The sequence below is a fragment of the Camelus bactrianus genome, chromosome 8 (assembly GCF_048773025.1).
Source record: "Camelus bactrianus isolate YW-2024 breed Bactrian camel chromosome 8, ASM4877302v1, whole genome shotgun sequence".
Lineage (NCBI taxonomy): Eukaryota > Metazoa > Chordata > Mammalia > Artiodactyla > Camelidae > Camelus > Camelus bactrianus.
In genome coordinates, this window is record NC_133546.1 from 56,149,669 (window position 1) to 56,172,814 (window position 23,146).

The following is a 23,146-nucleotide window of genomic DNA, read 5'->3' on the forward strand; positions in this document are numbered from 1 at the left end:
ATTTTATGTGGCATCTCTGTGTAATAAGCTTCCAAGACAGATAATAAGAATATATACAAAATTCAGTAAGGAGAACAGAAATAATTTACTTATTTCAAACAGAGGGAATTTAATACTTATTTCAAACAGCGAGTAGATCACATGGGTTTTAGAAGGCCTAAAAGAGCAAAGGGGAAATAATGAAGTAACTCAGACATTAGTAACTGCAGAAAAGAGCCATGATCTGCCGGGCTGAGGGACCGTGTGGAGGGGTTTGGTGCTTATTTTCCTGGAGCCCACAATGAAAAAGAAATTCTGCATGGCTGTAGGTAACCTTGACAAGGGACCTGACCATGGGTACTGCAACATACAGGAGGTACTACCCAAGTCAGCAGAACCCCAGAAATATGTCAGTTTGGATAGCAAGACCAACAGGAAGGATCACAGTTCTCAGACTGCTGACAAGAGGAAAGCAACCTTCCAGAATGGGTGTCAGCTGCTGCTGAACTAATTAATGATGATGTCAGTCCTTAACCAACCATTGACAGAACCAGCCAGAAACCAACTGGCAGGGAACTCTAAGAAATATCATTTCCCAGCTCATAAAATACAAAATGGAGCACAGAAAAGTGTGAATAGAGGCTTAGAGCAAATCATCAAACAAAGACAGAAGAATAAGGTTCAGAAAAAATTGAGAAAAGAACAATAATTAAATTTCAAAATGATGAAAGTAAAGAATTAATAGCTGAGATGATAGAATTAATATGAAAGACAAAGATTTTATGTGTATGTAAATAATTTCAACAAGAGTGGTTAGGATAATATTTTTCTTATAAAAATGAAACTATCAGATTTCCTATAAACTTAACAAGGTAAAATTAACATCATTTCAACTAATAGAAGAGAAAAATTGCCAATGTTGGAGATCAAATAATCAAATGGAAGAAGGGCCCAGAGAATGTTCTTATGCTGTGGTATAAACACATGAAGAAATGGAAAGAATTAGAGAAAGTAATGAGACATGGAGAAAAAATCTGAAAGTTCTAAAGTCAATCCTATGTAGTTACAGAAGTAAAGAAAAGAGAAAAAAAAGTATTTATACAATAAAAAGTACTTCTTAAAACTGAAGGAGATTTCAGACTTTAGGGCACACCTTGTGCCAAGTGAATGAGATAGCCAGAACACCTTGGTGAAGTTTCAGAATCCGAAGAATAACTGAAATGTAATTCTGAAAAGCTTCCATATCCAAAACTCTAGGTCCTTGCAAAAGAACAAATATTGGACATGCATCAAGAACTTTGGCTTCCAGGAGACAATAGAACAATGTCTTTAAAGTCATCAGGAAACACTTATCTAAATACTTCTAAAAAATGACATTCAAAATTAAGGAAAAATAAAGCCAAATAGAATTTTAGTTTATTTATTTCCAATAGAACTTTGAAGGAAATACACAAAGATATTTCATCAAAATGATAACATAAGGAAAGAAAGAGAAAGATATAATTAAAAACTAAAAAATGGTAATGAGCAAAGAAACCAATAAAACATGATAAAAACAATTAAGCACACACCAGCTAACACAGAAGAAACTTTTCAAGTGTAAATTTATAGAGCATCAAAAGTAACCCTAGGAAAAAAAGAAAAGATTGAGTATGCTGAAATTGGTAGATCACATAGGTAAATCTAATAAGGTAGGATTCTGAATGGAGCTAAATAATGATGCTTTGTTTGCTTTATAAACCTTGACAAAGAAACAGAAATAGTAATTGGAACAGCAGAGAAAGTACACACAAGCAACAACTTCAACAAAACTAGGTTACAATACCCACCCACTTACTATCCAGAACGCAAATGCAATGGCAGGACCCTCAAAGAACCCCTAACAGCTGTGCAAAAGTAGCTGGAAGAAGAAAAAGAGAGTTCTAATGGCTCTGAAAGTCTAAGAATCCAGAAATTGCCAGCAGATAACCCCCTACACATTGAACAAAATAGATAAAAACGGAAAATAATCTATACACTATAATTTGTGGGTGATAGCTTAAAAATATTCACCAAGCCCAATAATGGGCAGCATGAAGATCAGAGGGTCTTCATGTGGTTCATCGCTGCACTTTCAAATATGGTAGCCACTTGTCACATATGGTCATTAAATTAGGCTAGATTGCAGTTTACCAAAAATAAAAGATACTCAGGTTTTGGAAACTTGGTGCAAAAAAAAAAAAAAAGGAAGAAAGAAAAAGGAAATAATATATACTATCAGTTTTTATTTTGGTTTAAATTTGAAATGGTATTATCTGTGATAAGCTAGATTACGTAAAATGTATTGTTAAAATTAACTTCACCTGTTTCTTTCCAGTTTTTGTGATGTGACTAGTAGAAAAGTAAACATTGCTTGTGTGACGCTTATTTTCATTAGACAATGCTGCTCTAGAGGTTCAAAAATATCTCAAAAATCTTCCTTACAAACTGACAGAGACTTCCATTAGAAAATGCTTGGAGCAAAGTAAAACTTGAAATAAAAAGAAATACTAACAAAAAATTCAAGCACATGATTGAGATATCCAGAACACCTTGGGGTAATAGGGTTCCATAAGAGGTAGTCAAATCCGGAATGTTAGACTTACAGGAAAAATGACTCAGTTTTTCTGACAAATCAATGAGATGGAAAAGGGAGAGTGATTTTAAAGAATGAGACTTAAGAAATATGACCAACACATGCAGCATGGGGCCCTGTTTGCCTCTTCATTCAAACAGAGCAAATGTAAAAAGTATCTTGATACCACTGAGTGTTATAAGGAATCAAAAGTTGTTAAACAGGGAATTATAACAGGCCCTAAACTAGAAATCTTGGTGTTGCCATGGCAGAATAGCTTACTACTAATACTACTGAAACAAAGAAAGGTTATGTTTTGTTTTTGTTATGTTTTATCTTGTAGTGATGTATAATTACTGTTTTATTACTTTAATTATTTCATTCTGAACATGAAGTAGTTTATTATTCATTTAATCTTAAATATAAGTTATCTTAGGAGCAGGGTGACTAACTTACTTATTAAACTCCTGCAGCAGCTCTGCCGTGGAATTTTAGCCAGCTCTCATGTCCTCAGACCTAGAGTTGTCTCTCTAAGGGTGGGCTTTATTTTTAGAAACACAGAAATAAACTGAACTATAGGACACCAACTTACTTAAAAGTATTTCTTATTTGTTTTCTATTTGTAACTTTGAAAAATATATACTCTTCTTTTTCAAGAAAATATTTTTTAACAAAGATGTAAATTCACACATATGAACATATGCATATATACATTCACACACACATATAAGTGTATGGTTTTCACAGATATTACAATAGAAGCATAGCCAAAAAATATGTAGTAACTTAACAGGATTGCCATTTATTTCCAAGGTCTTGTTTACAATGTGACATCCACTTTGCTTACTCTGCTAACAATTTTACTTTTTTCATTATCCAGGACTTTTTATGGAAAGATACACACAATTGCCTTTTACAGCATTCCAACATGTGTAGTCAATTGTCCAGAATAGTGGGATCCCCAATAAATATGACACAGCATTTCTTTTCAAGATAAACCATACAACTGGGATAATTTAATAAGGTTGAATGAAACATTGTCATTTTAGAATATGTATTCAGTGATGACAACTGCAGTCATCTCTCTTGTGTAATTTACATAGTCAGCCCTTCATATCTACAGGTTAGATATCTGTGGATTCAACCAACTACAGATCAAAAATGTTCAGGAAAAAAATCCAGGAAGTTCCGGAAAGCAAAATTTGCATTTGCCTTGCCCAAGCAACTATTTACATATTGCACTTACATTGTATTTACAACTATTTACATAGCATTTACATTGTATTAGCTGTTATAAGTAATATAGAGATGATTTAAAATGTATGGGAGGATGTGTTTAGGTTATATGCAAATACTGTGCCATTTTATATAAGAAATTTGAGCATCTGTGGATTTTGGTATCTGTGGGGAACCTGGAACCCACTTCCAGTGGATACCTAGAGACAATTGGTTGTATGTATGTGTGTGTGTGTGTGTGTGTGTGTGTGTGTGTGTGTGTGTGGAGAGAGAGAGAGAGAGTGAGAGTTTGTGTGTATATATATATGTGTATATTATATACAGATGTGTATACATTAAAATGTATAATATATCAAAGTGTCTTGTGTATGTATGTATACCCACATACATATCATAGAATAAAGCAAGTCTGTATTCTGATCACACATAGTTTAGTAGACAGAAAAGTACATTTGTGATACACATGATTTAAGAGGTAAAAACATATATTTGCTCCCTGTTAAACCGTACGTAATCAGAATAGGAATTTACCTTGCTTCCTTGATGCGTTCCTGATGTTTAATGCCACACAAGTTGTTAAATGCACAGGATACCAGTAATGTTATTTTATTGCTTCTTTCTATTTAAAAAAAAAATCCCTCCCATAATTAAAGTTTTTCCTTTTCTTAAATTTCCAAAGCAAAACATAAATATAATCCTACTGTTTATTGCTTAAAAGAATACCAGCCATCATACAGTCCTTTAATTTTTTTAACTTTTAATAAATACACTATCTATATTGAAAATCATGTCTATTAGAAAACATATGCTTAAAATTGTATTTTTTCTCTACAGTTGCATCTTCTTTCCTAGCACCCTTATTTACCAAAGGAATAGCAGACCCATTTCTGGGAGAACTGAAACTCTTCTGATGTTTGATTTTGGTTTGAGGCTCTCATGGCAGCCAGTATATATAAAATATATACTATACAAATACTGTGTATATGTTGTACTTCTGTTGGTACTAATTATATGTTTCTGTGTGTGTGTGTGTGTGTATGCATATAGTTGCAGACAGTAGGCAATGAGTAGGGGTTTGGTTCATAGGTAGGGCATGGGTAGTCTCTGGAAAAAGTGGCAAGTCAATATTGAAGATTTCATGGGAAGTGATCAGGAAAATATCCTGCTGAAGGGAAGTGCTTCTTTGTGATAGGTACAATGACACAAGAATTTGAATAACATGAAGAGAATTATGCCTAAAATAGAGCTGGTTAGTTACTGTTCTGTACTGATGTCCTGCAGAAGGACACTGAGAGACTGTAGGATGGCAATATTCAGGTAATGACTAAGTGTGAGAGCCAGAGGGCCCCTGTGGCCACCTATAAAGAAGCCTTTGTCTTCTGAAGCGCATGGCTGAAGTCATAACATTTCAGAGACATTTGAATGTTGAGCCAAGGACAAGTTACTTAAAGTCAGATCCTGATGGGGAAGACTTGGGATCATCAAACATGGGACAGGTGATATATAAGGATATCCTTGAAGATACTGACTTTTTAACTTCCCCTGGACTTTCTGAACTTGTACAGGGGACTACTTTTATGAAAACAGTCAGCACTGTTGTTGTGGTGGAGGGAGTTGCAGAAACACTGTCACGCAAGGCAGTAGATGCCCTCTCAGGAGCTACCCTCATAGTCTTTCCTGGCAGCCAGGCAAAAAACTAAGGTAAAATTCCAGCATAACCTATCTAGGAACTTGCTTGGCTGATAAAGGAGGAAAGAGATCACACATCTAAATAATTGCAAGAACTAGCTGGCATATACTCTCATGAACAAGAGTAATACTCATGGATTAGATTTTTAATTTCTTTTTAATTTCTTTTATTTGTTTTAATTTTAAAATTTCCTTATTAAAGTATAGTTGATTTACAATATCATTAGTTTCAGATGTACAACATAGTGATTCAATATGTTTATATATTATACTCCATTTAAAGTTATAAAATATTGACTGTATTCCCTGTGTATAATATGTCTTTTGATCTTTTTTTTTTTATACATAATAGTTTGTACTTCTTAATATCCTACCCCTGTCTTTCCCCTTGCCCCATCCTTTTCCCCACTTTGTATCTGTGAGTCTGTTATCTGTCATGGGTTGAATTTTAATGATGCTTGATCAAGTGAGCCAGAATTGATGAAAGAATAAGGAATTGACACAGGGGTGCTTTCTCAAGGGATGAAATTTAACCTTCTGGCCAGGACTTCAGGTAGTTCTTTGAAGTTTAGAAATACCTAATATATTATAGAGAAATACCTAATAGATTATAGAGAGAGGAATCAAGAGGCTAAAAGAAATGGGCATGATGAAATGGATATATTATGAAAGGCTAGAATAACAGCAATGGATTGTATTTCTTGAGATGACAATACTGCAAGTGTCCAACTTAATAGCAACAGCTACCAACACTATGTCTCCAATAAGACATTATTTCTTTAGATGAATAATCAGCCACTTTCAGACAAGTTGTCTGCATTGGTTTCCTTCTATCCTGGAAGTGCCAGACTTTCATTCTGACAGAATTAGATAACTATTCAAGGTGTGAGTATTCGTTTACTGCCTGCAAATCCCTGACCAGGACTAAAAGCTAGGGGCTTACAGAATATCTGATCCACAGATATGAACAAGGGACATACTTCATGGTGAAGGAGATGTGGGAGTGGGCCCATTACCATGGAAATCGTTGATTTTATTATATACTATACTACACTCCTAGAATATTAGAATGACCTTCAGAAATGAGGATGAAACTACAACATCTGAAAGAATGGGGTACCATCGCTCAAGACACTGTATTTATTAGATCAGAGAACTCTTGTGATATATTCCCAATAGGAAGGATACATGGTCCCAGGAATTAAAAGATGGAAGCTAGAGTGATCCCTTTTGCCATCACTCTTAATGCTCACTGAGGGAGTTTTTTGTACCTTTGTCCTCTCGGTTTTGGATTCTTAGAGTGAGTAGTCTGATTCCCCAAACAAGGCATATGGTTAAAAGGGGACACAGTAAGGGTCCCACTGAACTACAAATTAGAGTTGTTACCCAGGTACTCTGGCATTCTTGTGCCCAGGGACAGGCAAGCAAGATGAACCGTCACCTCCTGGCAGAAGTAATTAACTCTGAACAGCAGAATTGTTTTGTTTTGTTTTGTTTTGTGTTATTATTGTTCTGTTTGTAGGGATGTTTTTACACAAAGGGGACAGGGAAGAACATGTGTAAACACAGAAGGTACACTTGAGCACTTTCTGATATTCTTTTGCCCCACTGTACCTGTGAATGGATGTTTCCAGGATTGAGAAGGATACAATTCCCAAGGGTAGTAACAGCTCAGTAATGAAGATTACCACCTGGGTAAACAAGCAGGACCTACTCAGGTGATCTCTACGGGTGAGGAGAATATAGAGTGGCAGAGTTGACCCCTGAACCTTTGAGGAGAAGCAGACCTCTAGCAAAGCTTCTGAAATCTATTGCCATATTTGCACCAAAACCTTGCTTCCCATTGGCTGCTCTAAACCAGTATCTGAATACAACAAGATATTACATGAAGGTAGGCTCACTTCTGGAAGAACCTTTCTCCCATGGCTGAGTGGATCTTGCATTCTCCTTGAGAGCCTAACTAAATTTTCTTCGGCTTGCATGGCAGTCTAGGACACTTCTACCAATTGTTCTTCCATCTTGGGTCAAACTTGTATTATTGTCTGACAGCACTCCCAGACTTTCATAGTTCCATCCCCATTTTCTCTCACAAGTAATTTCCTTAATAAAGTTTTTGCACATCAAATTTCTGTTTAGCATTTGTATCTTGAAGAAACCAGATCAACACAAATTGCAAATTATAACTCTAAATGTGACTTCGATCTCTTTCATAAGATCAGCTCTATTCAATATTATAATTACTTCTTTCCAATGTTATAAGCCTATCAAAGGAAATACTTTCAGACTTGTATTAGAGTAATGAATTTTTAATTGAGGCTACTGAAATCCACAGAGTTTAAATGATTTGGCTAAGATCACACAGTACAGAATCTACTCATCTTCTGAATCCTATTGATTTTCTGCTAATTGCTTCATATCTACGAAACTTTTTTTTCCATAATTTTGTCACTCTTCATCAAGCACCATCAAGAAGTAGGGATAAATAAAGCATTTGAGTTCCCATTAATAATAGACACTGGTACTCTGGAGGTATTAGGAAATTTCTCATAAGCATTTTCCTTTTCTGTTCTATAGCTCCTTCAATAATATTGTCCATTATTGTCCAGGATTTTGCTGTCTGTCCATCCATAAGGAAGTATCTTAGTGATATCAGGGCTGTAGGTCTGAGTCTACACTTAAGTCATGATATTGTACCATAGTCCTAAAAACATGATACCATGTTGTATTAGAACTTGCAATGATGTGGCATTTCTTTGCTTCCCAATTTCAGAAGAAAAGAATAAAAGAAAAGTCAGAACCATAGGGAAAGTGAATATAAATTCCAGTTTGTGAGAGTCTTGATTTTGTCTGTTCTGATGTATTTATTAAGAGCATTCATTTTACTCTCAAAAGTGACCAAGTTTTAATGATAAAGTACATGGCCATTAAAATATTATTTTGTAATCTGTACTCTGGATATCTCAGTCATAGTGTTACCAAAAATCATACCCCTACCTGAAACTGCCTATCCAAAGGTCTCTGCTTAGGAGAATCTGACAAAGAAATTTACCATGCCAAAAAGAGCCATTCATTGGACCAGTTTGAGTACTGATCCACATGCAGATCATAGATATTGGTCAATGGCCCTGAAAAAGAGCTCTACCCATTAGGCATCTAACCAAAGAACTAAGTGGAGCTGTCTTGACAAGGGATTATGATGTAAATTGGTGAGAAGAGAACAGATCTAAGAAAAGAACCTATAAATATACCTCACAGGATTTGAGACAGTGGCATAAGCTTAGAGTTGTCACAGATTCTGATTGACCCTGCTTCCAGTCCATGTGAGTCCTCTTAGTAAAATCTATCTTTCTCTAATATCATCTGAGTTTGCAGATGCTAATCCCAAAAGTTCTTACCAGCACAGCAAATAACAATTAGAATTCTTTCCTTCAAGTCTTCGTCTTCCTGTAATCCTTAAACATCTCATAGTCCTCCTTTTTTCTCCCTTGTGGTGATTTATTTTCCAGGAGACCTCTCACTTTTAATGCAGATGAATCCTTCTATGTGCCCAAGAGGGAACCTCTATCTTCAGATCCGCTGCAATAATTAGCCTATAGGATTATGTTGCTCATATCTGATGTCATTCAGATGATTTTTTCAGGCAATTCGGACAATCTTTTCTACACTACATTCTAAGATCTAAAGCATGTGGACTACATGTTTCTCCCATGTCCAACGAAGAACAATAAACAATAAAAATTATAGTCTTGAAAAACTCTACAGCTGTTCAGAAAAGGAAAGAATCATGTAGACAAACAGGGAATCAAAACAGCATTTCAGGGAGTTTCTAGCTTTCTACTTTCTAGCTTTCTACTTGCCACGGTGCTTTACCTTTACAAATTTTAACCATTCTTTGTATTGTATTCCTCATCTGTGCAATGGTCATTACAATAGTACCTGTCTCCTTTGGCTAGTTGTGAGAATTAAGTGAAATTACATGTAATGTATAGTTTTTAAAAGTGTGCAATATTCCTTTCCTTTCTGAAAAATGAAAACATTACAGTCCAAAACTCAATTATTCACAATACTTAATACTTTTTAAATCTTTTTCAGCAAGAACACTGAAAATTATGGATTGATATTAGTTTATACTATATTCTGCACTTACCTGAATCCTTAAACACAGAGTACAGACCAAGATTTAACCTATTTTTGGTGGCTCACTTACCAGTACAAATAATTATGGTACTAGTCTGAATTCAATGATAACTCAATGCTTGGCTTTGAGCTCTGTCAGCAGGAGGTAAGAGTATATTTAAAGGCTACCAAGGAGACAATCTGACTATTACCCTTTGTTTTAAATTAATGGTTGATTTCCCTGTCATTTTCCTTCTTTAAGTATTAATGATGTATGTCAGCAGCCACTAACATTCCCAGTCCCTGTAATTACCATTTCTTTACTATTTCTAAAAGATCAGAGACATTGCACAAGCCAGTGCATCCTGTATGACTGTATACCTGTATCCCATCCTTTTTCACTGCAGTTAAAATAGCAGTCACACTTCCAATATCTATCAATAATACTCTATCTACCACCAGTGATAGGTTCTCATTGCCTGCTAACTGGTAGGTGATTCAACCTCCATCCATCATGCCTGCTGCCGAGAACCATTCCTGGTAACAAATTTTTTAGGTAATATTTTCTAGAAGCAGAGCCTGAGGCAGGATTTGAGCATAAATGATGTACTGAAGGAGTAATCTTCAGCAAAACCTAGCAGGGAGTGGAAGAAGTAGGATAGAGAAGGGAAATGAGCTGGGCAAAGATGTGGCCTCAAATAAGCATCCTTGGCTTGATGTATGGGGTGGGCAGAAATTTCTAGGGCACAAATCTCTACCAGAGTTGTATCCTCTAGAGATAAGTGGTCAGCCTGCTTTGCTTGACAGCTGTTCCCAGAACACAGGTAGGGGTGCAGGGTATTTAACCTCCAGGGAAAGGGGGCTTCCATTAGCGGAGAGGTATTCTCCAAAGAAAAAGGGCAGTTGTGGTGGTGTGTGTACTGGTCATTGAAGGGGAATCTGGGGCACAAACAGCGTCTACTACAGGTAGACCATTACATAGGTGCAATTTACAGAAGGGGAAGCTCAAATGTAGGAAATGGAGAGCTTCAATTACCTGCTCCAAGCCTCACATCTTGGAGCTCACATTAAAGCCAGGTTTTTCTCACCAGAGTGCCTGCTCTTAACCAACCTTGCATATCACCTCACACAGGGAAACAAGGAATCTCACATGGATTTAGAAGAAAAGGAAAGAGTGGAAAAAGTGGGGACCAATTCAGGGTAACAGTGTGACTAGACTTTATTCTAAAAAGAGGAATGTCAATGAGAGAAATCAAGGAAGTATAGATATAGAATCGTGCTTAAAATAATTTTACTTCAGTTCTCTTTAAGTTGTCTCTAGAAAGAGATAAGACCAAAACATTTTGGAACAAGGAAGAAAAAAAAATCTAAAGGAAAAATGATGAAAGAAAGAAGATACAAAAAAGAGGAAGCATTTGAAATAAGCCTACAGGAAAATATATCTTGATTCGAACTATGGGAAAAAATGTCTATATATACACATTTTTAAAACAGAGTCTCAACATAGCTATTTTAAAAGGGGGCAAGGGAGGGGCATGGGCCTACCAATATAGCACAAGAATTATATAATATCTGGTTCTCTGCATCAATAGAAACATCAAATTCAAAAAAGTCTTTTAATTCTTTTGAATGCTATTTTTAAAATTAATATAAGACATTTCAGTGTGTCTATGCTGATTAACAAAATTGTTTAAATAGTGTCTAAATAGTTATTTTAGAGCTAACTTTAGTATCTGCATTTTCTTTCTAAAGGGAAAATGTGAAAAAATATTTGATATTACTTTCCAAGTATGGATACTTAAAGTTTTGAAGATACTGTCTTTTTTCCCCATATGCTTGGTCATCAGCACTCTTTATAATCCCTTAACATTCTTAATCAAACCTTCAGAAGCTTAAATTATTATTGAGCAATTTATTTAGGATTATGGCTTAATTCATGATTCTAAAATGAACATACTATCAACTTCTAGGAGTAAAATCACAAGTAACAGCATAATCGTCTAAACCAAATAGGGCTTGAGCAATTTAAAATACCCAGGATTTGAAGGAATTAATAGATAAGAGGATAGATTCATTATGTGGTCAAGAGGTCATTTCATAAAAATATTTTAAATTAAAAAATTAAAAACCTTTTGGTTTTAAGACTGAGGATGAAATGAATTGGCGAGAATTAAAGAAAATGTTGAGAAAGCCTGCAAATTATGCACCTGATTGAAGGGCTAATTAAAATTATCTTGAAGGCACTGAAAGTTTGTATCTGTGAATTTTTCTGTCTGTGAATGACATGTTCTTGTATTATTTTCCAAAGAAAAATATGCATAATAAACTAAATAAGCTCCAGAGAAATTTCAGATAAAATGTAGTATAAAGTTCAGTTTTATGCTTCATTCATGTCCTTCCTATGCTATTCCTAGACAAGTGCATCTAACTCAGAGTGCTATAGGAGTACACCTTTACTTTACGAGCAGAGAGTAATTTAGGAATAACAAAAATCCTATTCCTTTGCCTCAAGTTAGGATTCATTGGTACTGCAGATTTTCCCATAGGATCAGATAGTAGCTAGATTTGAGTGAAATCCACATCTTTACCAAGATGCTTTCCCTCACTAATCTACAGGTTTCACCTCAGAACACTTCCTCAGTAAACTACTTGCATTAAGAGTCCCAATATCAATTTATGTTTCTATGATATCAGTGTACTTTGCAGTGCTTCTGAAAGTTTAGTCTGTCCTAGAATCATCAGGTGGCCTTGTGAAAACACAGGTTGCAGTAGGACTGAAGTAGAACCTAAAAATCTGCATTTCCCATAGTTCCCAGGGAACCTGTTGCTACCCTGTGGGTACCATGTTGACAACATTGTTCTATGATAATCAACCTAAGACAATGAGGAAATATTTATAAATTGATTTATTGAGTAAACTTAAAAACAGTCATAATTTATAGATATAATTTAGCATTTTGATGTGTAAAATAATGTTACAGATTAAAAATTTTAAAAAGCCTCTATAGGTGTAAACTAACACCTAGTACTAAGGTTCTTTTTTTTTACTTCCACTAAAGAAAACTTCAAAGTCAGAGTTAGGAAGTCTTTGACTAGGCAGATATTCTCTGGTCAACTGTTGATGGAGATCTACAAGTTAGGGAGAGTTTACTCCAAATGTGTGATTTAATACTTTTCATATACAGTCATTAAAAGTATCTCCTCTCAATCTGCCACCTAACTTAGAACTTGATGCATTTCCCTTTTGATGAAGAAATATTTAATTTTGATGTGTTTACATGCATCATATTTTTCCTTAACAACGTATGCTTAAGGTCACAAATATATTCTATTTTTGTTCTCTTTGCAGTTTTACTCACACATGTAGGTCTTTAATTCATCTAAGATTATTTATGCATGGTCAGAGATAGAAAAACAATTTTATTTTGATCTGCTGGTAAGCTGATTTTTGCATACCATTTGTTTATTAGTCTCTTTCTTACTGGCTTGTGATGATAGGTATATTTTCAAGTACTGAAAAATATGTATCTTTTTCAGGAATATCTATACTTTACATTGACATATAAAAATATTTCTGCATTAATACCACACTATTGAATTATAAAATATAAAATATAAGTTAATATCAAGTCACTTTCTTTGATCTTTTTTTGAAAATATTTGTAACTGTTTAGGAACTCTGTTTTTCCTTGTATGTGTCTGTTGATTAATTAACTATCCTTGCCCACAAGGGCCTTTTATTCTCTTATAAGCCAGAGTCATCTTTGTAGAGATGAAGAGAAGTAAGAATTAGATTCTAGGCTTGGGGAAAGAATTGGAAACATAATATGGGTCAGAGCCAGGAGATGTTAGGATCTTGGGAGCAGCCAAAATAAACTATTTTGCATTCAACAGAAAAGACTACAAGGGCCTTACGGTTGAGACATATACTAAGTTGGAATGAAAGTATCAGATGATCTGTAGAAACAGAAGAGATAAGACATTCACCATCAGTGCATCTGACTGGTGTGTCCATCTTTATCTTGGAAGGACTGATTTGATTTCCTCCATCACGTGCTATTGTTGAGCTTCTTGCTGCCTTTGCTGAATATACTTTCATTTTGCTGTAAAGTTCTTGAACCACATCTGCAGTACTCTACACTAATATTTTTCAATATATTTATGCAAGTTCTTTATACAGGTGGATAAAAAATAAGATATAGGAATCAAAGAGAATCAATAGCTAAATTATTATAGAGAGAATTTTTAAATCTTCTAAATGACATAAAACTACAACTGAGCAACTAATGATATGTTAATTATCGCCCAGGTTAATTATGTAGAAATCACAACAGAATATTAAGAATTTTAACAAAGTCTTCAAAAATAAATCTCTTGAAATTTCTTGACTATGAATCTGAATACATGCATAGACCAAGATTAAAAGATGCCAGACTCAGAGGACTTCACTAAGGCTCCAATGCTCCACAGACACAATCTAATGGACAATCAGTATTCCTGTGAGAGGGACTTGAATCATCATCACTTACCAATGAGACATCTACAACCTGAAGAAGCAAATTTGATTGTGGAAGAAATATTATCGGGGACTCTAGAAACCAGAGAGACCTCCCACAATTGGCTATTCCTCTGATGACTTCTTGATTTTGAAAGTTCCACAAAATTCTTGATGCTACAAGAACCGGTTTACCCATGTAAGCACCAGAGGCTTCCACAAAGGAAACAAACTATTTTTCAGCAGAAAAGCAGTTGTAAAATTTGAGTATCTTGTTCAATTACTTCCCATAGTCCAGTAATTGGAAAGAAATGGCCTCAAAAATGCACACTTACACAACAAGCCACAGGCAAGGGATGTCACCAGAAGCTGGAGAAAGCACAGAACAGATTTTCCCTGACAACATCCAGAGGGAAAAAGACCCTGACAACACCTTGATTTTGGCCCAGTGATAAGACCAATTTTAGATTTTTGGCATCCAGACCTGTAAGGGAATAAATTTCTGTTATTTTAAACTACCATTTTTGTGATAATGTGAAACACCAACAACAGGAAATTAATACAGGGTCCACTTGAATAATCCAGGATAATTTCCAATCTCAAAATCCTTAATTTAATTATGTATTTTTCCATATAAATTATACTTACCCTTTTGCTATATAGGTTAATGTTTACAGGTTCCAAGTATTCAGATATAAAAATCTTTTGGGAGACAATTACTCAAGCTACCACACTAGTCAAAAATTTATTTGGGGAATTGCCCTATATTTGTTTATTGTACTGTCCTTGTCTGGTTATGATATAAAGGTTTTATTAGCTTCCTGAAATTTTGAAATTTGCTAATAATGCCTTGTCTATGAATAGATACATTAACTTACTAGTAATTGTAGAAAAATACACAAATTTGACAATGAAATTTCACTTTATCCCTACCCAACTGAAAAAAAAAAATTAGGAAATTGAATAATGTCAAGGCAGTCAAAGATTTAAGGAAATGAAAATTCTCAAACACTATTGACGAAATGATAAATTACTGCAGTTATTTTTAAAACAGTTTGGTGACTTTAATAAAATTAATTATGTAAATAAGTTTGACACCGCTTTTATTTTTTGGATAATGCTGTAGAGATACTCATGTATAGGGAGTCAGCTTCAAGGGTATTGATCAAAGCATTATTTTTATAGCAAAGACTTGAAGGCAACATATTTGTCCACATTGGGGAAATGGAAAACAAACAGCTTTTATATGCATTCCAAAAAAATTACTAGATATAAAAATATACTTTTAATATATATGTATATATATATGTAATACAATGTTAAAATAAAAATTAAAGACCTGTTTGGATATAATAGAAGGAAACAGGGAAGGAGGATTTATGGAAGGTAAAGTCAGAGAGATTATAGGGTACTATATTAGGCAGAGTTCTCCAGAAAAACAGAACCAATGGTCTGTCTGTCTTTCTTTCTACCTATCTATCTATCTATCTACCTACCTATCTCTCTCTCTCTCTCTCATATTAAGAATTATTACAAGGAATTGGCTTACATAATTATGGAAGCTGAGAAGTCCTAAGAACTGCAGTTGTTAAGCTGGAAATGCTGAAGAACCGGTAGTTCCAGTTTCAGTCTATGTCCAAAGCTGGGAAAGACCAGTATCCCAGATCAGAGATAGTCAGGGAGAAAGAGAGAATTTTTTTTTTTTCACTCAGCTTTTTATTTCATTCAGGCCATCCACTGATTGGGTGAGTCCCAGCCACATTGAGGAGAAAAATGTGCTTTACTCAGTCCACTGATTTAAATGTTAATCTCATCCAGAGATAATATTTAACTATCTGGGCATCCTGATACATCCAGAGATAATATTTAACTATCTGGGCATCCTGTGACCTAGTCATATTGACAACATAAAATTAACCACCACAGGTACCATGCTTTGAAAAAAGAAAATGAACTGATATAAGATAGCGCTGCATATGTTTAAAGATAGACGCAAACATGCAGATATATATATAAAATATATATATATAAAATATATATATATATAATAAATATATAAAATTTAAAAGGGATGTAAAATAAAATAAAAGAGGGATGCAAGTAATTAGTTTCCTCCAGAGTTTGGTAGGGCAGGGATTTAGAGAAAAAAATAAATCAAGTGGTATGTTCCAACTTGACACTTAATATTGGGAAGCATATTCAACTCCACCTCGGTTACCTATTAGTGAACTTGGTAGGATTTGAGTACCGTGTTTTCCATTCTAATAACAATTTTCTAGGTACAGACCAACGGATCTTATCTAAGAACTGCCAGCTGAAGAAAGATGAATGTATTTTACAAAGTGACCTATCCTTACTTTTCATTCTTTTTATCATGATTGGAAGTTTTACAATACATTCTAATGAATACTTTGCTGAAAAAAGAACTAATTATCCCTTTATATGCCAATCTTTTATTCTTTTTTCCTGTCTACTTTGTAGTAAGATATACAGGAAACACAGTTTCTGTTTTTTACGATAATACTATAGTTGCTCTTTCTTCACCTCATCCAATGTCAGCTGGTGTATTTGAGGGGAAAAGGGACAGTGCTACTATGAATTTTTTTAATTGTATTTTTTTTCTAATAAGCTGTCTTTACTTCCAAGATCACCCTAGGATAAAAAGTGCCGGCCTAACTTTGTTCTCTTTAGCTCCTTCCTAGGAAAGATGTTATATTTTGTGAAATTTTGCAGGCTCTTACATGGTGTTTTCCTGGCCTGGTAATTTGCATTAATGGGTATTCAAGGAACCAATTTATACAGCTCACTGATGTAAGTTATAACAAAGTCTGGAGACATGTGAGGACACATTTTCAGTAGGCTTTTGAAAATGTGCTGACACATTTTAGGAGTGCATCTGTTTTTGCTTGCAAAAACTCACATTTATGTGTGTAACATGAGAAATTGAATGCACAAACAGGTGGTTTTAAATGGTTTTAAATACTCAAGCAGAATTTAAATGGAGACACTTACAACCTTATTGGAGCCTATTGAAAAATTTTCCAAATCTCACATTTAAACCAATGGCAAGTGTCTTGGTATTCCTGATATTTGTGACTTTATTCTTCTATTTGAAAAAGCACTAGATAAGAAGACTTATAGCTTTCTGAATTTGCTAACGAGGTACTGTGTGAAGCTGAGTAAGTTGTAAATCTTTACACTTTAGTGTGTCAAGCATTAACTAAAATAACATATAAATCTAAGAGAGTGGACATATATATGTAGAAAACTATAAATAATGTATAAAATTTTGTATTATAAAAGCAACATTAGGTCTTTAGACATCCATTTGAACATTAAATGCACACACACATATAATGCATATATGTATATATTTATATACTTTAAATTTAAATCCCTTCATATGAGTGATGGTTGAAGTCATTTCAGTAGAAGATGCTGCCAAGATGAAGACCAAGGACTGCATCTGGAGGATGCCAGATTAAGATACGAGCAAATAAATAGGATGAATGAAAAAAAGAAGGAAAGATTTAGAGGTAAGAAGATAATTAGAATAAAGACATATATTCCAATTTCAGGAAATTATCAACGTGTTCAAATGCTACAGAGGCCAAGTAAAAGAATTTAAAGTCATATATTAAATTGGGCGATCAGAAGTCCACTAAGAATTTTGCCAGTTCTGAATCCATCAAGTAATGTTCAGAGGGGTTCAAATATTAGAAGTACTTATCTTGGGCGGAAAAAGGAATGTGGAGGTAATGTATGTGGGGATGGGATTGGAGGGGACCAGGATCAAGGAAGAATTATTTAATATGGAAAAGTCTTCATCATGTTTGTAGCCTCAGGAAAGTAATCAGTAGACATAGAGAAGCTAAATATAAATGAGAGGACAACCAACTGATGCAGTAAGATTTAACAAAAGTGTTTGAGGAGAAATAGTTCAAGAAGTTCTACCATGAAATCAAGCCTGTGCAAATATCCACAAAGACTGTTGTATTTGGCTATTTAGAAGGTAGTATGTCCCCAAAACTTGTTATACATCATCCCTGGCTTCTATGGAGTTACAGGTTGGAGTAGCTAACACTGATTCTGACTGAAAAATAAAAGAAAGGATTCATATAGTCTGATGCCTAAGTTAAGTGATAAAGTTATGCCTTGATTAGATTGTGGATATGATTTGTTGAGAAACATCCCAGGTCTCCAGAGTTTGGATACAGATGCAAACTATAGTGACTATAAACTTACACCTCTTTTTGAAATATCTTCATATTTTTTCAAATCAAATACTAGTGCATATATATATGTGTGTGTGTGTGTGTGTGTGTGTGTGTGTGTTTCTTGAGAAAGAGCTCTATTTCTCATGGCACCTGCCATTTGGTAGATCTGATTAACATAATATCATTTGGATGCATTCATATATTCATGGCACAGCAGACTGAACAGACAATGAGAAGTATTTGAATTGCTTTTCATTGAAAATCTTCTATCAGTGTTAATGTCAAAGTGAATGAATCTTTACAAACCATATTAGCCGTTAGACCAACTAGAAGTAAAGTAAATCAAGTGGCATATACTCTAGCCTAATATAAAATCAGTAATATTTGTTTCTGAATCACTTTTTTATGTTAATTTATATTAAAAGGTGGGAAATCATAAATCCTCAATGGTATTTCCAAGAGGACTTAGAAGAAATATAAGTATGTATCTAATTTCAAAATTTTGTGGTTATTTTACATTTCATGTACATATGTCTTGCCTCCCCAACTAAATTTTAAAATCTTTGATGGCAGGAAATATGTTTTTGAAAGTAGGTATCTGACTGAGAGCTCTTTGAGGACTCTTAGTCATTGTTGTATCTGTTTACTAATTACTTTGCCTGGTGCATAGATCTCCATGCTGCATTGAGGAAGAGCGTGAACAAATGGCATAATTAATTTATAAATGCAATGACACAGTTGTTAATTTAAACACTAGTTCTTTCCTGAGGTACCCTCATTTTTCCTATTGTTTCCATGGAACAAAAGTAAACAATTACAGCAACCTGAGCAGTGTTTTTTTGTTTGTTTGTTTTTATAAAGGTAGAGGACTATAAAATAAATAAATAAAAATACTAATAAGACATTTGAACCTTCTTAACCAAGCAGAGTGATAACTCAGAACCATAAAGGTACATGGACATATTGTGAAAACTACTGATATTTTTGCTTTCAGCTCTTAGTCTGAGTCTTTATAAAAGTTTTTAGATTGTACAGAAACCTGGGAATTGTCTTCTCTTTAGTCTGTGTCTGGGAAACATCACAGCTGTTCATTAACATATGAATTTAGTAGAGTTTCAAAATTCCCCAATCATTGTTATCTCTGAGCATATTCTTTGTTGTGAAGGGAAGTGAGTTGTTATTTTATTTATCTGAAGACTGTACTGTGTGTCAGTAAGATAAGCAAAGTGTCAGGAATAATCATACCAAATGCTGTCTACCACAATAGCATCCAATTATGCTTTACGTGTCTTTTATGGAGAAAAGAAGTGGAGTTTTTAAATTACTCACCATGACTTGATGAGTTGAACATTTTAATGAAAGTTGCTTAAACTCTGAGTAAGATCATTAGAGATACTAATAACATAGATTTCAGACCTGTCATATGTCACAGCACATAAATTCCCAGAAAATTCCTAAAAGGTACAAAAATTTACTTTAGCTTTCAAAATCCACAGAGTTCACATTAATATGGGTGAAACAAGGAGCAAGACATACATAAATGTAAATATCAAACAGCTAACATTTGTCTATGGGGATTTTCATATATTAGAGGTTAAGAAATGAGCCTCCTAATGACAAGAGCCTCCTTAAAGAAAATATAAACAACTCCCTGGGGGGACCTCTCTGCTTACCTTTTCCTTTTTGTAGTTGCCTCTGATTTTGTTTTTTTTCTTCTCACCCCTACCATAGACAGGTCTGATATGAGTTCAGGGATGGTTAAAGAAATATGTTCTGGGAAGCATAACAAAACTAACCAGAACTATTACCTAAAAATAGGTTTATTGACAGATACAGAGCCAAACAAAATAACAACATTTCTATATTATTTCATTTTCTTATATGGGGAAGTTGTATTATGCCAAGGTAAGTGCAATCTCTTAGAAAAGTAAGTTTAACAGAGAGTTAAAGGAATGTAAGAAAGAATGGAGTAAAACATCTATTTTAATACAGGATTTTATTTCAAAGAGATATCACTAGAGGGAAAAGGAAAAGGAAAATGATGAAAGGGATTTATTTCTCATTAAATACATTTATACATTCAGTGTGTACTTCCTCTGGCAATCTGAAATACATGGGTCTATTTTAGCTTTTAGTTTATAATTCATTAACCTCATTCTAACAGTATAAAGCCTGTGAATAGTCTGGTCTTAAAACACATCACACCCCTCAAAGCCCACTACAGGTCATTATTTCCTGCAGAATAAAGAGCAAATTCATTAGTCTGAATTCATTAGACTGAAGTTTAGTATGTTCTCACTTGCATTTGTAGTACAACCCTCATACCACATGTTCACATAGATGTGATTACTCTCCACAATTGAAGCATTGAGCCAAGTGACACGTTTTGAAGAATTTTGCAGTCTAGTTCTTAAATATTTTCAACTTGACATAAGCCACAGTGGGGATATTTGTACCATGGAAATTGGCAAATGCAACTTTTTTTTTTTTTTTTTTTTTTTACTTCAAAGAGTCAATTTTAACATTTGGTAACGTGCCACTGCTCAGTTCTTCAAACATCCCTGCACTCTTCTGGCCATGTGCCTTTGGCATTCTGTTTTGTCCCTAGACGCTTCTTTCTATCTTTGTTGAATTTCATCTGCTTTATCCATCTTTCCTAAAATCCCACTTATTTGGCCTATTTCTAGCTCATAATCTCTTCTCTTGCTACATTCTTTGTCTTTTGGGCTCATCTATATCCGTGACATATACAGCCAAGTCCCATACTGTCATCCAACCTTCCTATCCATGGATCCTAAAATTCACATCACCAAGAGTTACCAGTCCTCTGTGATTGCTCAAAATTTAGCAATTAAAAAAAGTTCAGATTTATCAAGGCACTTTTACTACTCTTCTGTTCTTATCTGCTGATGTCTAAATCTGTAGGCTACAGCAAACTGTAGAAATTCTAATCTAGTGAGAACAGATCTTTCCTAAGCATGAAACTATTTCTACTCATCCAAATTCCTTTTATAAAGTTCACTGTGTTGCTGTGGTGGGAGGAATTTACTCAGGTAAATAATTTCTAGTTTGAATGCTACCAGGAAGATACTTCTGCTCGCTCCCTAGCACTAAGTTATTTTGTTTATAGCCTCCTCCTATTGGCTTCTATGAAAGCTACTTAGTGGCAGCAGATGAGTGGCATGCTTAGATTGTTTTCTTTTAAAGTTTAACTGTTACATGTTCATCATGTAAACTTAATTAACAAACATACAGATGTATTTCTTCAAGTTTTGCATATTTTTGTTGTCTAAATTTAATCAATATGAAATTAATTTGCTAATTTTTTACTTATTTTTTAACCAATAAATATTAATCATGTACTCTATACCTGGAGCTGGAGACATAGTAGGGGCACAAGAAAGTCTCTGTGCTCACATAGATTCCCTTATAATGCATAAGAGAGACAATTGTCAAGTGAAAAAGTGTGGACACACAGTGATAAGTGATGTAAAGAACAATAAGGCAGGATAAGAGGATTAAGGGCACTCATAATTAGATACAGAGTAATTTCCTACTGAAAGTCATCTTTATAATAATCTATTCTAAACTCTCCTGTGTAACAGGCAATTTCAATCTAACACCTCCTTGCAAAAGCCTCTTACAAATGTATGAGTGTGCTATGCTAGCCTAATAGCCACCACTTACCAATGCTGCCAGAAACCCTTATATGTATTCTAACATCTAATCTGTCTGATGTTCAATATTTAGGTATTATTACTCCTGTTTTGCAGATATGGAAAGTAAAGTTGTTTTTTTTTTTAATGTTTACTAGGTAATATGTTGAAGTATTGAACCATTATTCAAAATTAATTTTTTGTGTGTGTGCTGCTATGGCCTATATCTAGCTAATGAATTTTATTCAGTCAAGAAAGGGCTTGTTTAAAAAAATCATTTAAATATGGTAATCAACTAAAAATGTGAGTTATGTGATAGGATACTATCTTAATATACTGATGATTGATGTGAATTTTCCGCCATCTGTATTTCTCTAAACCTTTCCCTAGTCCCTGGGGTAAACCTTAAGTCTATCTTCTTAAGGAGGTGTTTTTATAGCTAAATACAGTTAAATAAATTAAGTTCTTAGTTTCTGATGTTCAAAATCCAAGATCTGGGTATAATATTAAAATAGTCTTAAAATCTTCTTGGCTATGTAATCTCAGAAAATTTTAAAGCTCTACCTAAAAGCAGAGGGGACCTGTACCCTACTTTTAGCTAAAACCTGGAGACACAGCAAAAACTCATCTCCCTCATGTCATAAAATGGCAATGGGCCTTAGTTTTATCTACAATCCTGATTCTCCCTGTGCTGGAGCATGGTGTTACAAAGATGGTAAAAAGCCTCAAGAGGTCTGAAAGAGTTCCAAGCAACCTTCAGTGGTGCACAAGTGGTTGAAATACAGTTGGATCTGGAAAGGCTTGCATTCAGAGCAAGGAACCACACATCAGCAACCTTGAAGACTAGGTGGGGTCAAGCATGTGTTATGAATGCCAGCATATAGAGATGACACAGTTCAAGGAAAAGGCATTTTACCCAGTGTCTTGGTGTTCGACTGCACCCCACAGGCCTACAAGCCTTGTACTTGCCCAGCTTTGAGACCAAAGAAAGAGCCCAGAGTTAGCAACGGAGACAGCAATGGTTTGATGGACAAGGGGCTTTACATGTCAAGCAAGGTCACCCCACCATGTGTGGCAAATAGCCAGGTCAGCAGGCAGGATGTGGCAGTAGTCTTCACTACCAGGGGATGGGTAGGTACCAATTATAGGGAGAATTAAGTCAGGT

The 23,146-nt window shown here is 34.6% G+C and overlaps 1 long non-coding RNA gene across 1 annotated transcript in view; it reads right to left on the reverse strand.

Annotated features, from left to right (window-relative positions):
* LOC123614942 (uncharacterized) overlaps nucleotides 1-15,785 on the reverse strand; it is a 75,752-nt gene extending 59,967 nt beyond the window's left edge. Inside the window, exon 1 of the long non-coding RNA XR_006722448.2 lies at nucleotides 15,658-15,785. This is a non-coding gene — a long non-coding RNA (uncharacterized LOC123614942). The remainder of the gene's footprint in view (nucleotides 1-15,657) is intronic.
* Nucleotides 15,786-23,146: the final 7,361 nt, after the last annotated feature.